At 41.8% G+C, this 17,897-nt stretch overlaps 1 pseudogene; it reads right to left on the bottom strand.

Annotated features, from left to right (window-relative positions):
• Positions 1 to 331: 331 nt before the first annotated feature.
• On the bottom strand, positions 332 to 513 carry LOC112414593 (translation machinery-associated protein 7 pseudogene; annotated as a pseudogene).
• Between the last annotated feature and the right edge of the window lie 17,384 nt (positions 514 to 17,897).

Genomic DNA, 17,897 nt, shown 5'->3' with positions numbered 1-17,897 from the left:
TGCCAGAGCAACTAAGCCCGTGCACCTCAGCTACTGAGCCTGAGCTCTAGAGCCCGCGAGCCACAAGTAATGAGCCTGCGTGCCACAACTACTGAATCCGTGCGCCTGGAGCCCGTGCTCTACAACAAGAGAAACCACTACAATGAGAAGCACGCACACAGCAATGAAGACCCAACGCAGCCAGAAATAAATAAATTAATTATTTTTTTTAAAAAAGAATAAGACTACACTTTTCTAGCTATAGGTGGCAACAGATGTTACGGCAGGGGATCCAAATGTTTAAACAGGAATAGAATTAAGGACCATCGTTGCCTCAAGCACAAGGAACAGCTTACTTTTTGCCAGATTTCTTAATTCCACCTGTGACCTGGGGGCTCTTCCCTGAGGCCTTCGCTTTTAACTCCCCAAGTTTCTTCTGCTCCTCTTTCTGTTTCTGCTTAATGCCTTATCTTCCTCATCCATCTCCTTGGCCTGCTTCTTGGGCTTCTTCTTACCACTTTTGCAGCTGGACATGGTGTCTGCCACTCCTTCCCCAGCTTCTTTTCCTTTCTTATGCAGTGAGAACACTTAACATCTACCCTTTTAGCAAATTTCAAGTATACAACAAAATATTGTTAACTGTAACCATGTTGTTCTACATTAGATCTCTAGAACTCATTCATCGTGCATAACTGGAACTTTACATCCTTTGACCCACATCTTTCTGTCCCTCTGCCCCCAGCCCCTATTAGCACCGTTCTGTTCTCTGCTTCTATAGCGTCAACATATTTTAGATTCCACACACAGATGATATCATGCAGTATTTGTCATTATGTGTTTGGCTTATTTCACTTAGCATAATGTCCCTCACATTCATACATGTTGTTGCAAATAGCAAGATTTCCTTCGTTTTTAAGGCTGAATAATATTCCATTGTGTATATATAGCCAACAGTGTTTCTTTATGGAGAATCAGAAAGGTAACTTTGGATTCAGATGGACTGGGTTCCGATCCTGACTCTGCTACCACTGTCAGGGTGACAGTGGATGGTTTATTTAATTGCTCTGAAGCTCAGCTTCTTTGTGTGAAACATAATAATACCTTCTTATTATGAGAATTAAATGCTTATGAAAAGAGCACATAGACCTCAATAAATGGTTAAGTATTATTCAGCCAGGACATAATGGTTAAGTATTATTTTGTCAAAATATAATGATAATTACTATTATGACAGGACATAATGGTGCATTGACAGATCCTAGCAAAGGAAGATTCTTCCTGTTTAACAAAGAACAACATGGGGTAATGGAAAAAATACATAGAAAAAAGAGGGATCCTGGGGAGCCCTGCCATAACTTACTCAGTCACCCTGGACAAATCACCTAATCTCCTTGAGTCCCAATTTCCTCATCTCTAAAAGGAGTACTGTGCCTTCCACCATGAAGGTGTTTGGGTGAACTATTTCTAAAGGCCTGTCTAGTTTTAGAGTTACAGGAATTTTTTTTTTTTTTTTTTTTTTTTTGGTACGCGGTCCTCTCACTCTTGTGGCCTCTCCCGTTGCGGAGCACAGGCTCCGGACGCGCAGGCTCAGTGGCCATGGCTCACAGGCCCAGCCGCTCTGCGTGGCATGTGGGATCTTCCCGGACCGGGGCACAAACCTGTGTCCCCTGCATCGGCAGGCGGACTCTCAACCACTGCGCCACCAGGTAAGCCCCTTGTGTATTTTTTTGACTGAAAGGACTTCAGTTCTTTTGGTTCAACAAGCACCCAAATCAAGACATTCCTGGGAGCACATAGAATTCTTTGGGAAGGAGGTGGGTGGCTGTAAGAGGCTGCGAATGACCAGAAATCAGTTTCCAGCTCTGGGAGTGAAAAGCCTGCTTGATAGGCTAATGGGATTTGGGGAGGACACGGCTGCTTCCTTTGTGATCAGACTGAACTCGGTTTCTCTACTGAACCTTTAAAACAACTCTCCCACTCCTGAAGCAATACCCTCCACAAAGCCTTTCCAAGCTGGATCCCTGGACCAGCACGCCCTGCTTATGTAGCCTTACTCTTAAGGGTGGACCCCAGTCAACCACCTTTCTCCCCAAGTCACCCACATTTCTCCCCAAGTCACCCACCTTTCTCCCCAAGTCACCCCGCTCCTGTACTTCACCTCAGTTTGCCCTGCTCACAGCCCTTCTTGTGGGACTCATTACCCCCCCAAATTCAGCCCTCAGCTCTTTCTATTTTTAACTTCCAACTCAGGGACTTTTGGGAGTAAACAGTCACATGCACTGGGGAATTTATGACATTACTGGCTCACACTCTCCCTCTTACCTTCTCACTAATAATCCCTTGCTTTAAAAAGAAGAAATTAATAGTTTTTAAAGTCCCCTTCCTCCAAATTTAAAAGTATTACATGCCAACTGTAGGAAACTTTAGAAGGGATAAGGAAGAAATTGGATATCATCTATGATCTTCCAACCCTAAGAGAGCTACTGTTAGCAATATATTTCCAATCTTTTATTTCTTTGTATCTATATTTATAGTGTGTCTATAGCTAGTTATACATATTTTTGCATATTTGAGTTAATACTTACATGCAAAATAAACTCTTATATATCACCATTTAATAGGTGGCCCTCTGTTTCCTTCTCTCTGATCTGTCTTGATCTTTCACCTCTTGGTAGACCCAATGACACTGACCTGCAGCTTGGAACTAGCTTACATCAGCATGTTATTACTAAATATTGAGAAGAGTTAGAGTTTTATATGCTAAAAAAAAGATATCTGTCCCCAAAGTGAAGATGATTTAGGTTCATCAACTCTGCAGATATGAATACCAGGACAAATTTATTGATGTTTTTTGAATTTCTTAGCATACAATTTCTTTCAGTGTTCCCTTGCTTTTTATTTTATTTTTATATCCCCCTTTTCATTTCTTATTAAACAGAACTTTGCAATAAGATTAAAGTAAATATTTATTTAAAATATTACTCATAATGCCATTATGCTACCAATACAACTATTTAAACATTTCATATACATTTCACATAGGCTCAGAATTTGATTACATACTATTATATAAATATATATATTTTTAACTTAAAACTCTATGAGGAATATCTTCTGTGGTGTATTAAGTCCACCCAATTAACTGTTTTCTTTGACTTTATATTAATAATGAGAACAGTAATGGCCAACATTTATTGAGCACTATTCCAGGTGTTTATTAAGTGCTTAACCTGCATTTTCTTATTTAATCTCCACAGCAACACTCTGAGGTAGCAACTATTATTAGCCAGCCCCCGCTTTTATAAACAGGAAAACTGAGATTCAGGAACATTAACTAGTTTGCTCAAAGGCTGGAGCGAAGAAAATCTGGCTCTGGGGTCTGTGCTCCTTCTGAATCATTATACAGTTCTTTTTGCTTAATAATGTGCCTTGGTAGATATTCTATACTTTGTTAAACTACTCCATTGGTTTTGGATACTTATGTTGCATCAAATTTTTTCCCCCAATTTCAATAACTCTGCAATGAATCAGTTTCTGCATATAGATTTCTGCTTCTACTGCATGATTTCCTTATGGTTAGTCCTCAGAAATGGAAAGGGAAAATAATTTTATTCAAAGGGAGCTTATTGGAGGAGCTGTTGAGAGAAGACAGGAAAATTTATTCAGTTTTTTAGCCACAGGCTCTGTTCCTGAACCCCACACTATGGAGTTGGAGGAGGTGCGGAGGTAGGGATACTGGGGCATTATGGAATCTCGTCCCTTTCAGGCTGTGTTTGGGGCCTCTCCTACTATGGAACACCGGACTTCCTGTTATTGTAATGTTTATTAAAGACATTTAAACTTATTTTATTTTGTTACCCCCTAAGAAAAGGACTGTCTGTTTTTCTTTTTTGTATCCCAGGGCTTAACATAGTGCTCATTACATAGTAAGTGCTTAGTATATGCTTGTTGAGTGAATAAATGAAGGTTAGAGAAAGAAAGACCTCTCTTAACTGTGAACTCTCAGTTTCAATTGAATTAACTGTGATAGTAAGGACTAATACCTAGTCAGGGTATGTATTAAGAATTGGGATGGGTTAAGTCTTTTTATTTTTGACACTTTTTGCAGCTTAGCTGACGCCGGAAGTTTCTGTCTTCCCAGGGTTAGGAAATTCCTACAGATAAGCAAACAATTCCCCTGGGAACGCAAACCAACCAACTCAAGATCACACCCCAACCACCTGGTTTATTGGGTGCTCCCAGGACTCTCACCTTTGGGCCACTGTTCCCCTGTCCTAATCACCTCAGGGCTAGGTACCTGGCAACTAGAGACGGCCCCAACGCCCCAGAGTCTGCTGAAATTATTCAAACTAGACAATCCTAAACCTACATACCCTGCCTCACCTATTCCTTCCTGTGAAAACCGTAATAAAGGGTGTTGCCCACATTTTCCCCTTGATTTTTCTGACCCCTGATCCACACTAGTGCTTCCCCTTGTGGCCCTGTGTGGTGTGATGTGCCCCTACCTTTTGGGAACTCTGAATAATGAGTTATCTTTTCAATGGCAGTCACCTCCTCCTGTGCTGGCCTCACTATACTTGAATAATAATGAAACCTACATCTTAAAACAGGTACTAACGTTAACAATGACTGAGATGATGGTGGGTGAAACATTGTGACGATGTAAGGGAAGAGTAGGGCTGCAAGATGTAACTGACAGTAGTAGTAGCATTAACTAACAGGGTACATGGTTAAAAGCCAGGGAGAGGGCATGATATTTATGATAATTACTAGCAATAATAATCACATAAACTTTGCACTTTAATAATATTAATAATCTCACTATTTTATAGAGCACTTTCCTACATATCTAATTTGCTTCTCACAACACATACCTTTTAGATAACATTATTATCCTGTCTGATTACAGAATGGCCTAGGCCCATTCATAGAACCAGAAATAAGATTGAATATCACCAGATCCAATCTCCTCAATGTACTTGAGGAAACTGAGGCCCAGTGAGGGTGTGATGGTTAATTTTAAGTGTCAACTTGATTGGGCCATGGGGTGCCCAGACATTTGGTGAAACATTATTTCTGGGTGTGTCTGTTAAGGTGTTTCTGGATGAGATTAACGTTTGAATTTGTAGACTGAATAAAGCAGATTGCCCTTCCCAATGTTTGTAGGCTTCACCCAATTGGTTGAAGACCAGAATAGAACAAAAGGTGGAGTAAGAGAGAATTCTCTTTCTGCCTGATGTCTTTGAGCTGGGACATCAGTCTTCTCCTGCTGTTGGGTCACTTGGGCTGGAGCTATACCATTCATCTTTGTTCTCCGACTTACCAACGGCAGATCCTAGGGCTTCTCAGCCTCCATAATTTTGTGAGCCAATTCCTTATAATAAATCCCATTGCTTCTGTTTCTCTGGGGAGCCCAGACTATTACTGAGGGGAAAGGACTCTGAGTTTGCCTTACCGACTCCTAACTGTGGTCATAGATATCCTCTGCTGGCTAAACCCAACATAATTTAGGAGCCCTCTCAGAGCCCAATAGGAGGCGGGGCAGAACCCCAGCAGCTGGTGGTCTTGGGATCAGTTTCTAAGGCTCCTGTCCCATTGAGGTCTGGCTGACACCCCTTTGTTACCACCCAAGGTCCATCCCATTTACCTTAGGCCAGAGGTAAGCCAAGACCCCAGGGTGGGTCCTCTTACCTCTGCTCACAACACTTCACAACAGCACCTGTCAAGGCATCTGAGACAGTACTTAAGAAGGACATGGCTCTTCTGTAGGGTAACTGCCTTCATATCCCTGGGATGCCAACCTGGCTTGGACTTGGGAACCCAAGAAGGGGATCAAGGTCATCTGAGGTTTCAAGACAGGGCCTTGGTTATAAACCATTCCCATTCCATTAGTGGGTTCAAAGTGGAACTGGCCACAAGATGAGGATACAGAGGCCTGAATTATTGGTCCAGGTACCTCAGACTTCCCAGGAATGAAATTTGCCCTAGAGTGTAAAGTGAATTTGCAACCTAGAGGGAGGTAATGTATAAAGCCCTACAGAGCAGGGAGCTGGCCAGTGCTGCTAGAGACCTTTCCCTCTGTTTATTTCACAAGTTCTCAACCTTTATTAAAGAACCACTGGGAGCTGGAGGACTCAAGGTCCAGCTGATGGGTCTGACTCCGCTCAGAATCAGAGAACTTCTATTTGAGACAACATCTAACGGTAACAGCAAAGCTTGGTGGGAAAAGAGAGGCAGTGGAAAGTGCAGACAAAGAGAAAGAGCAAAAATGGAGAGCACTCGAATTGCCTGAGCTAGTTTCTGTGCTGTCAACTCTAGCCAGGAGCTACACAAACTCCTGCTGATGTCACCATCAGAAATAAAATCTGACTCCTTTGCATCTCTACCTTCACTAACAAAATGTTGTGTCTATCTGTGTGCTGAAGACAAGATCAAGAGCTGGTGTGAGTGTGCTGGCTGGGTGGGTAGCCAGCAGGGGCAGAGCAGGGAATCAGGGGCTTGGCAGAAGCCAAGGGCTGGGTCACCAAGGGGCTCAGACAGGATCCGGGGGAGCTGTGGGCATAAAGAGGTATCAGATCAGTAAACCCTCAGAGGGAAGCTGGGTTCTCTGATTTACAAAAAGATTCTGAACCAGAGGAGTGGATAAGGCAGAAATGGAGGCTGCAGGGCTGGAGACAGCACCAGGGAATTTCCAAATTTCCCTGAGAGGAGGGCACAGCCCTCCTTGGATCAGGTTTTTTCTCCCTTTGCGGAGCACAGGCTCCGGACGCGTAGGCTCAGCAGCCATGGCTCACGGGCCCAGCCGCTCCGCGGCATGTGGGATCTTCCCATACCGGGGCATGAACCCGTGTCCCTGCAACGACAGGCGGACTCTCAATCACTGCACCACGAGGGAAGCCCTGGATCAGTTTTTTTTAGAAAAAGAAATGGGATTAAGTTTAATTAATCAGGGATGGTTCAGGTTTTTGCATTTAAATTTAATTTTAAAATTAATTAAATTTTACAGACAGCTACACGCACAGGATGTTCTTTCTAGGCCTGCAGGGACCAGACCTCTCAGGGAAGCCCAATGCCCACCTGCATCCTCACTTCCCCAGAGGCCCATGACAGATGGCAGGCTGTACCTTTGGGCAGAGGGGATTCATTTGAGGATCAGGGATCATCTTTGGATTATTCCTTCAGGACTCGGCCTCCCATCTTTTGGGATAAGAACAAGTGGTGGAATTATAGAAAATATAGAAAGCAGGGTAAAGAAATGGAATAAGCCGCCCACAATTCCACTCTTCAGAGGCAATCACCCTGCTTCTGCACCTGTGGAGTGGGCATAATTACTATAATGGATTGTCATATTAGATGAGGGAGAAGCTATTTTAACATTTTGGTGCGTTTCCTCCTATTCTTTTCATTAAGCATTTTAAAATTGGAATCACACTGTATATATAATTTTTTCCCCACATTTGTTCCTTAATAAATATCATGGCTATTCTCATAGCCACAAATATACTGTGTGTGTGTGTGTGTGTCTGTGTATGTATGTTCCAGTAAAACTACCTACAGAGCAGATGATGGGTCAGATTTAGTCGTGGGTGGCAGCTGGATGACTCTGGGTGTAGAGAGTCCAATGCCTGGCCTGCTCCAGTGCAGAACAAGGGGCAGCCCCTGATAAAATCACAGCTGACAATGGAAATGATGATGCTTTCCTCCTCAGGGATTCAGAGGTCAACTGGTCACATTTCTACTTACAGGAGACTCACCATCTAAGATGTGTAGGGTGCTGGGGGTTAAACCAGCAAGAGACTAGATTTAAACAGATTGCATTCTGTCTAAATCTGTTTAAGCCCCATTTAGTCTGGGGTTCCCTGGGTCCATATTTAATACCTAACACAGTGGCATGAGTTCTCTGAGAGAGGAAAGCGAGGACCTTATCTCATAACTGAAAATTTCCTGGAAGCCCCAGAAGAGGTGGCTGATTCTTGCCCTCTGTGGCCCTGCCTCTCACCATCATTTTGGAGGGTATCTGGACCCTGCCTCCAGGGCAGAGGAGTGCAGGCAGGAGCCAAGGACTTGGCAAAAATACTTTTTTCAACTGTCACTTTTGATAATTGCTTTATATTCTATCACATGATCAAAATGTAATTTATTTATCCCTTTTGATTATGTGGACTATTTAGGTTGCTTCTAGTTTGCTGTTAAAATACTATAAAGAGCATCTTGGAACATAAATCATTCTCTTAAATTTAAGCTCTTTTGTGAGTATTAGATGGGAGGAGAACTATCTTAACATTTTGGTGTGTTCACTTCTAGTCTTTTTATTTGGCATTTTAAACATGATTGGAATCATACTGAATAAATAATTTTATTCCACCTTTTTTCTTAATAATATATCACAACTCTTCTCATGGTTATATTTTGTTTACAGATACAATTATGTTAGCATCTGAAAGCTTAAGGCTCTTACTACATATTATCAAGTTGCTTTCCAGATAATTATACCATTTATTTCCAACAAGCTTTCGGTCTCAAACATAGACTTTGATTAAGCTTTTTTTTTTTTTTTTAATGATTAAGCTTTAACAAGGATTTTTCAACTGAGAAAACCTGGGCTTGGTTTCCTTACTTCCATTTCAGACCTGAGTGGAAGAGCTTGGCCTCCTTGCTCTTGCCTGTTGGTCATGTCCTCTCTGGGGAGTGGGAGTTTGAGAGGAGGGAACACAGGGAGAGACTTGGATTTCCTTTCCCCAACCTATCTGGTATGGCTCACCCAGAGCCGAACCCATGTTCTGATCTTGTCCTCATCTCTCAATCTTGAGCTCTTTTCCCTGGAAGCAGTAGGCTGGTATAGAAAAATCTTTGGGTTCAAATCCCAGTTCTGGGACTTACTGGCTGAGTGAGGTTAGGCAAAGCTCCTTACTGTCTCTGAACCTCAGTTTCCAAATCTGTGAAAAGGGCATGATAATAGGCATGTAGTGAGAAGTAGATAAAAGAAACTATGTGAAGCATAGGTGTATTTAACAAATGGTAGTCCTTTCCTATTCTGTTCTTCTGTTATCCAGGGATGGCCTGGAGTTGCCATCTCAGATGAGGCCCTGGAATCATCGTTCTCATAACTGTGGTATGATTTGTAGGGGAAGGAAGCCACATTCCCTCCAGGCTTTTGTACATTTTGTTCCCCAATTTAGGTCAATGATTCTTTAATTATACTATGCATTAGAATCACAAATACTGATGGGCCCAAAATGTAGAATTTCTGATTCTGTAAGTCTGGGGGAGGGTCTGGGAACTTGCATTTCTAACAAGTTCTCAGTTGATGCTGATGCTGCTGGTCTGGAAACACATTTTGAGAACCTCTGGCCTAGAACATTCTACAACTCTTCCTATCCTTTTGGCTGACTCCGACTCATCCTTCAAGTCTCAGCTTTGATTTTATTACCTCTAAAAAGTCTTTCTTAAACCTGAAGTCCAAATTAAGCATCCACCCTCTATACTTTCAAAGCTTCCTGGACCTGCTTGCTCATAGGACTTATGACAATGTTCTGTAATTGTCTTATGACTTTTCTGTATCCCCCAATAGACTACAACGTATTTGGAAAAGTGACTCTGTCTGTCCTGTCCATGGCTGTGTCTACAGGACCTTGCTTAGTTCCTGGTACATAGTAGGTGCTCAATAAATGCTTGTTGACTGAATGAGTGAGCCAGACCCTGGGTGACTAGAACCAGAGCCTAGGGACTCATGAGGGTGGGGCAGGTAAAGGAGTAAGTTCTAGTGGCCAGTGTCCAGGCACATCTAGGAATTCAGTGCTAAGGAGATAAGCAGAACATTGCAGGAGCTATAGGTCCAGGGACTGGACCTCAAGAGCTTAGTCCAGCCTCTGGGTATGGAAAGCAGGGCAGAACCCAGTATCATAGAAACTGAACAGGGACTTAAGACTCAATTTCTGATTAAGATGCTTGATCCATGGATGAACCTCAAGGGCATTATGTTAAATGAAATAAGTCAGACAGAGAAAGACCTAAACCCCTTCTGGGGTCTTTACTGAATGACCCAGGTGCTCAGTGGGGTTTCTGCACTCTGTCTGATCAGAACTCAAATGTATCTTAGATCTAGGTGAGCTCTGGGGATTTTCCAGCTTGCAACCACTGATAATTTCCCAGGACTGTTGTAAGGATTAAATCAAATTATTCATATGAAGAATATTGCAGGGGGTTGTTACCAAGAAAGGATACATGAGGGGCTTCTGGGGTGCTGGCAATATATTTTTATCTGGGTGGTGGTTACATGTGTGTTCACTTTACTTGTTAAACTGAACATGTTCTGTGTATATGTTATATATCACAATAAAAATTAAAAGAGAGAATATAGCATTGTGTTGACATACGGTAGGTGCTTAATGAATGGTAGTCAGCCTGATTAAGCGAGATAAGATATGTAAAATGCTTGACACAGAATCCAACACACAATGGGTTCAGAATCATTTCCTGTAAGTAAACTTTTATGCAAGCATAACCTACAAAAAGACAAATACACAAAGCATAAACACACAGTTCAATGAATTTTTCTTAGTGTGAACACACTTGAGTAACCAATAACCATGTCAAGAAATAGAACTGAATTGCTGTTATAAAAGGGTATGAAATGGGATTTTTCTGATGTCTCAGAATTTTGGCTAAATTCTCAAAGCCAGTGATAAACATCTCTCCCCCTTCTAAAGAATGTTAGACATACCTTTAGGGCCTCCTAAAAGATGGCAGAGATGGTCCTGTGACTATCAGCCTCTGTCACCCACCTCCAGCCTCATAGGAGACTAGGATTTCAAAGGGGGCTCATTTGAGAGTCTGCCTAGGAGGGAGTGATGTGGTTAACTGATGGACTGACAAGGGATTACAGCCCTCATGCTTCCATAGAACCAGAGCTTAGGGCTAAGAGAGTTTGAGGGAAGCCTGACATACAGACCCTGGGAGTGAGGTTAGGGACCAGTGTTTTCTTCCAGCCTGAAGAATTCTGAAAGTAGGAGGCAGGCTGGAGAAGACTATGATGGTGTAGTTAGAGAGAGGGCAATAGTTTGGTGGGGTAAGGATGGTGAGTTCCCTGGCCAAATGGAAGCTGAAGTGGGCAGTGGGCTTTCAGTTGCCTTGTTGGGGTCCTGTCCCAGAGGGCTACCTGTCAGGACTCCAGCAGTATGAGGAAGTGGTGGTTATCTCCAGAGGTCAGGAGATGCAGGGGTGGATTGTAGTAGATTAACCAGAGAGTACAGGACATCACCCACATCAGGGAACCATGCACTACAAAGATACTACGATGGCCTCTGAAGAACCCACAGATGTTCCCCCTAAAGACCTAGTATGTGAACCTCAGCCAACTAAGTTAGTCAAGAGAGACCACAGACTGCACCAGCCTGAGTTAAAAGACCTTTCCCTTCCCTTCCCCTTCCCTTTCCCCTAACCCAGTCCTAGCAGAGCCAGAAGATGAGGTGGATGAGGTGAAACAAGGGTTGACATTGCAGACCACACATGCGTTCTTACCCAGTGTTGATTCCCAAGCCACTGGTCAAGCCTCAGGGGGAGGTGGAGAGAAGCATTGAACTGGATGTGAGTGTTTTAACTTAACTATGGACTGGACTTTTTTAAGGTCCCCAGTAGAGGCTATTCCTATAACCACAAGAGCCTGAAAAACGTTAAGATCTTCCTGAGATTCTGTCCAGGGGCTAAAAAAAGAGATCCGGTGAGGCAAGTTAAAGGACAGTGTTAGGAGAAAAATAAAGCCATTTCCTGTTTGTACCTCTTGAGTTTGGCTCTAGGCACGCGGACTTCATTAGTTGTGGCACTCGGGCTCAGTAGTTGTGGCTCACGGGCTTAGTTCCTCCGTGAGCATGTGGGATCTTCCCGGACCAGGGCTCGAACCCGTGTCCCCTGCATTGGCAGGCAGATTCTTAACCACTGTGCCACCAGGGAAGTCCTAAGGTGCACTTTTGTAGGGATTAGAATTCATTAAGTCCTGTCTCTCTCCTGTGGACAGTCCTAGGTAAATGCGGGTAGTTTCTTTCTCTCCTCTTTCATTATCAGTCTGTATCTGAAGGTTTTCCTGATGATTCTCAGATCATTTAAATATCTACAGTTCCTCCCCAACCAGTTACATTTTAAATTCATGTCTTCGACATATCAAAGGCATTCTGGGTCCCTTCACAGAAACTGATGAAGCAATTACATTCATCAACAATGCATGTACAGGTTATGATTGCATAATAGCAATATTGGTCTTTCTGTATTTATCTCAGAATTTGTGAAATAACATAAAACCATTGAAACTACGTATTTATTATATTTCACATAGAAAAAAATTTTAAACATCCCACTGGTCGCTGCTGATGTGGCTGTTCCCTTGGACTTCAGTTCCCTCGTCTGGAGAAGGGGGCTGTGGTCATAGTGGTCTCCTGGAGTTGCCAGATCCACTGGCTTCAGTGTCTTTCTACCCTGCTCAGCTCTCAGGAGTGAGCTTTCAGGACCACTTGTCGCAGCAGTTTTGAATTCTCTTTCCCAGCTCTTGAAAGATGTGCTTGGTCCCTTCCGCAGCAGAGAGATCTGCTTCCTTGGTGGGGAGGCATGGGGGATGGGTAGATGTGATGGGAAGAGGCAGGGAGGGGGGCCAGGAATTGACTGAATAAGAGGGAGGATTTGTGACCCTTGTGACAAGGGTGTCAAAGAGGCAGAGAAAGTACAGAGAAAGGGTTTGGAGAGAGGGCCAAGAAGGGTGCATGAAGCTTTTGATTAAAAATGGTATTACATCAACAAAAACACTGGTATTTAGGTGATTAAAAAAGAGTACAGTGTTGAAAATTTGTATAGCAATCACAATTACAAATCTTGGGGCTTCCCTGGTGGCACAGTGGTTAAGAAGCCGCCTGTCAATGCAGGGGACACGGGTTCGATCCCTGGTCTGGGAAGATCCCACATGGCTCAGAGCAACTAAGCCCGTGCGCCACAACTACTGAGCCCATGTGCCACAACTACTGAAGCCCACGAGCCTAGAGTCGGTGCTCCACAACAAGAGAAGCCACCACAATGAAGCCTGCACAGCACAACGAAGAGTAGCCCCCGCTCACCTCAACTAGAGAAAGCCCGCACACAGCAACGAAGACCCAACACAGCCAAAAATAAAATAGATAAATTTAAGGAAAAAAATTACAAATCTTCCTGGGAAGATCTCTATAGGCAGCCAGTAATAGAGAATTTTATTTTGAATACCGCATCCTTTGGGTCTCAAAGGTTTATGTCTTCTGACTTTTTCTACAAACTTTGGGGTTTGCCCTATCTGGATCCTGCAATTCCATGATAAAGTGGAAAGAGTTTTTGAAAGGTATTGGAGTCAGACAGACCTGATTTGTCTGTCTGCTATTATTAATTGCAGAGCCCGTTACATAACCTCTCTGAGCCTTAATTTCTCCATCTGTAAATATGTACTTAAGATACAGACTATTAAGCAATTAAATGAAAATACAAAATAGGATATTTAAAACACCCAGCACAGTACTTGACACATAGCAAGTGCTCAATAGGTGGTTAAAATTGTTAATATGGTTTTGTATAGTATTCCATCAAACTAAAGTGTCTTAGTTTGATTAAATACTTACTGTAGCTGTAGTTTTTGAAGTTTCTCAGTTTTCTAAGGTTTGTTTGTCTAAACTATTCAAAACAGTACTAGCATAAAAGCTTTTTCCCAGAATGCAAACTTCTTTCGTGCTGTATTCCTAGAAGTGAAATAATTAGGTCAAATGTGTAAACAGCTTTGTAGCCTGCCAGTTGGTGCTAAGAAAAATTGGACCAATTTGAAATGCAAATGTGACACCTAGGTGTATTTATTTCCAAAGTCTGGGCAATAATGATACTTTAAAAATGTTTACATTTGTGGTGGCTGCTGAGACCTGCTTTTATGTAAGGTTCAAATTCTCAGAATTTTTATGAGCTTTTTCAGTCACATTTGCCTTGTATACTTTTCCCCAGTCTGCATATTTGTGGTTGGGTCCTATTCCATTTCATTGCACTGAGGTTTTGGTATATGTCTATGTATAAAATATATCTCTTATAATATAAATGCATTTTATTTTTCTTTAATAATCTTAAACTTACCTATCATACACAAAAATAAAAATTTTATTAAAATATTTAGTTCTTTAATACATCTGCAGCTTAAAATAGTGAACAGTGTGTGTTAAAGATAATATTAATTCATTTGCCAATATTTATTTAATGTTTCATATGTGTTACTTATTTTGTGTAGTAGGTGCTTCACGTCTGGTGTTTTGAATCTATTTCTGGGTTCTTGGCTCTTTTTTTTTTTTTTTTGCTGTACGCGGGTCTCTCACTGTTGTGGCCTCTCCCGTTGCAGAGCACAGGCTCCAGACGCACAGGCTCAGCGGCCATGGCTCACGGGCCCAGCCGCTCCTCGGCGTGTGGGATCTTCCCGGACCAGGGCACGAACCCGCGTCCCCTGCATTGGCAGGCGGACTCTCAACCACTGCGCCACCAGGGAAGCCCTGGGTTCTTGGCTCTTGATTCAATTTCATTTGTCATTTTTTTCCTAATTTTAGCTCCATATCAAACAGATTTCATAATTATGATTACATTTATTTAAATGGTCACTCATATTTTTGGTAGTTTTGTTTTATTAAATTTCACCAAGGAGTTTTAGTTTTTTATAATATCTTATGTTTTTGTTTTTGTTTTTTTGCAGTACGCGGGCCTCTCACTGTTGTGGCCTCTTCCGTTGCGGAGCACAGGCTCCGGACACGCAGGCTCAACGGCCATGGCTCACGGGCTCAGCCGCTCCACGGCATGTGGGATCTTCCCGGACCGGGGCACGAACCTGTGTCCCCTGCATCGGCAGGCGGACTCTCAACCACTGCGCCACCAGGAAAGCCCTCTTACGGTATTTTAATTGTTATCTCCTGTAATCTCTATCTAAACTTTGGGTGAATGTTCCTCCCATTTTAGTTTATCTGTATGTTCTGATTTTTTTCTGTAGTGAACATGCAGGAACATTATACACTTAAAAATAAGAAAAATATGATATATAGGATCTTTAGTGGTAATGAAATGAAGAATAAGAGGGCAGCAATGATTGTAACTTCATGATTAAGTGTTGATTAAAATAGGCAGAGAAGAGTGAACCATCATCTCACTGGTTTCTGTACATAGGTTCCCCAAGATCTCCTGTGTGTTGAGGACTGGAACATTTTACTCTTCTTGATTACAGCCCTCAAAGAACTGCATAAGACTCGCATGACCAGAAATAGTCTTGGCACAATATAGGTAGTATGTTTGTATTTGCTAAATACATAGTAGTGTTACCTTGATTTTTTTCTTTTTTTTTTGTCCTGACTAATAATATTTGCCATAATTATTAGTGGTATTTTAAATAAAAGGGGTGATTCCTGTCTGATTTCCGTGAGCTGACTTTGCTTCCAGACATGATTAAATAATAGGGATTGGATTTACCTTCTAGCCTTTAATAGCTAGAACACTGGACAAAGTATATAACAACAGTTTTTGGAATTTGGTCAGCAGATAGGACAGATCTGCGGCCCCTGAGAGAAGGAAAACAAATGAGGTGAGTTTTACAATTGACTCAGTGTGCTGCCTGGATGGACTCAGTGCAGGGAGAAGGAACTCTCTGAGCTAAAAATGTAAACTGGACTTCAGAGAGGTTAATGTAGCTAGAACTCATGGGGGCAGAGTACTGGAGAGGAGAGAAATGCACAAAGAAAGAGCTCTGGATATTTTCAGAGAGATTCCCTTAAGCCTTTGGCTGAGTGACCTGCACATGTGTGAGAGGAAACTACTGAGGCCATGGAAAGGATCACCACAAAGCAGTAAATTGAACACTTCCTGAAATTCACACAGAGCTGGGCATAGTTTGTGTTCCAGCAGCCAGAGTAGAAAGATCTCATAATTTCTAAAGCATCAGCTAGAGATGCCAGAGGGGTATTTCCTTAGTAGTGAGACTAAATTCTCCCTGGACTAAAGGCTGCTCTGCCTTCAAAGAAAGCTTTGAAAAGAACAAACTGATTCTAGGTAACTTAACTGTACACCAGAACAAAATCCAACACTAATTGAGGAAATTAAACAAAACCCAGCACTCAAGTATAAAATTCACAGTGTCGGGCATCCAATAAAAAAATTATCAGCTATGCAAAGAAGTGGGAAAATATGATCCACAAGCAAGAGAAAAGTCAACCAATAGTAACAGACCCAGAAATGACAGAGATGATGGAATGAGAAGACAAAAATGTTAAAGCAGCTTTTATAAATACATTCTATATGGTTAAGAAGGTAAAGGAACACCTGAGATAGAAATGGAAGATGCAAAATGGATCCAAATGGAACTTCTAAAGATGAAAAATACAATATGTAAAATGAAAAAGTAGTAGATGAGATTAACAGCAGATAAGATACTATAAAAGAAAGAAAAATCAGTGAACCTGAAGCCATAGCAATTCAAATTCAAAATGAGGCACAGAGAGAAAAAAAACCCTGAAAAGTTTTATCATGAGATTGCAGCAATTCAGTTACTTACATCTTTAGGCTCCAATTCTAATTCTAGTTCTCTTGCTGTTTCCACCACTACAGATATTTCCTCCACTGAAGTCTTGAACCCCTTAAAGTCATCTATGAGGGCTGGAATCAACTTCTTTCCAACTCCTGTTAACATTGGTATTTTGACCTCTTCCCATGAACCATGAATGTTCTTAATGGAACATAGAATGGAGAATCCTTTCCAGATGGTTTTCAATTTACTTTGCCCAGATCTATCCGAGGAATCACTCACTATCTCTGGCAGCTATAGCCTTATGAAATGTTGCTTCCTTTCTGGCTGTTTTGTTCCCTTGTTCCTTTTTTCCTCTCTTGCAGTCTTCCTTTGTGAATTGATGAGTTTTCATAATGGTGTGCTTTGATTCCTTTCTCTTTATATTTTGTGTATCTACTGTAGGTTTTTAATTTGTGGCTACCATAGGCTTACACAAAATATTCTATGGATATAACAGTCCGTTTTATGCTGATAACAATTTAACTTTGATCATATATAAAAATGGTACCCTTTTACTCTCCCCCCACATTTTATGTTTTTGACGTCACAACTTAACATCTTTTTATATTGTGTATCCATTAACAAATTATTATAGATATGTTTATTTATTTATTTATTTGATATGTTTTTTTTAATACTTTTGGCCTTTAACTTTATATTAGAGTTAAGTGATTAACACAGCACCATATTCTAATATTAGAGTATTCTGAATTTGGCAGTATACATACCTTTACTAGCATGTTGTATATTTTCATGTTACTAACAGCATCCTTTCATTTCAACTTGAAGAATTCCTTTCAGCATTTCTTGTAAGGCAGTTCTAGTGGTGATGAACTCTCTCAGGTTTTGCTTGTCTGGAAAAGTCTTCTTCATTTCTAAAGGACAACTTTGTTTTTGTTTTTGTGGTACGCGGGCCTCTCACTGTTGTGGCCTCTCCTGTTGCGGAGCACAGGCTCCAGATGCACAGGCTCAGTGGCCATGGCTCACGGGCCCAGCCGCTCCGCAGCATGTGGGATCTTCCCGGACCGGGGCACGAACCCGTGTCCCCTGCATCGGCAGGCGGATTCTCAACCACTGTGCCACCAGGGAAGCCCTAAAGGACAACTTTGATGGGTAAAGTATTGACTGGTAGTTTTTTTCTCGCAGCACTTTGAATATATCATCTCAGTCTCTCCTTGCCTGCAAGGTTTTTGCTGAGAAATCCACTGATAGTCTTAGGGGAGTTCCCTTGTATGTGAGGATTTTTTTCTCTTGCTGCTTTAAAATTTTTTTTTAACTTTGAATTTAGAATGTTTTATTATATCTTGGATAAGATCTTTTTGAGTTGAACTATTTTGGG

The sequence above is a fragment of the Neophocaena asiaeorientalis genome, unplaced genomic scaffold, assembly GCF_003031525.2.
Source record: "Neophocaena asiaeorientalis asiaeorientalis breed wild unplaced genomic scaffold, Neophocaena_asiaeorientalis_V1.1 scaffold225, whole genome shotgun sequence".
Classification (NCBI taxonomy): domain Eukaryota; kingdom Metazoa; phylum Chordata; class Mammalia; order Artiodactyla; family Phocoenidae; genus Neophocaena; species Neophocaena asiaeorientalis.
The sequence above is the reverse complement of the archived record's forward strand: the minus strand, read 5'-3'. Positions and strand labels throughout refer to the sequence as shown.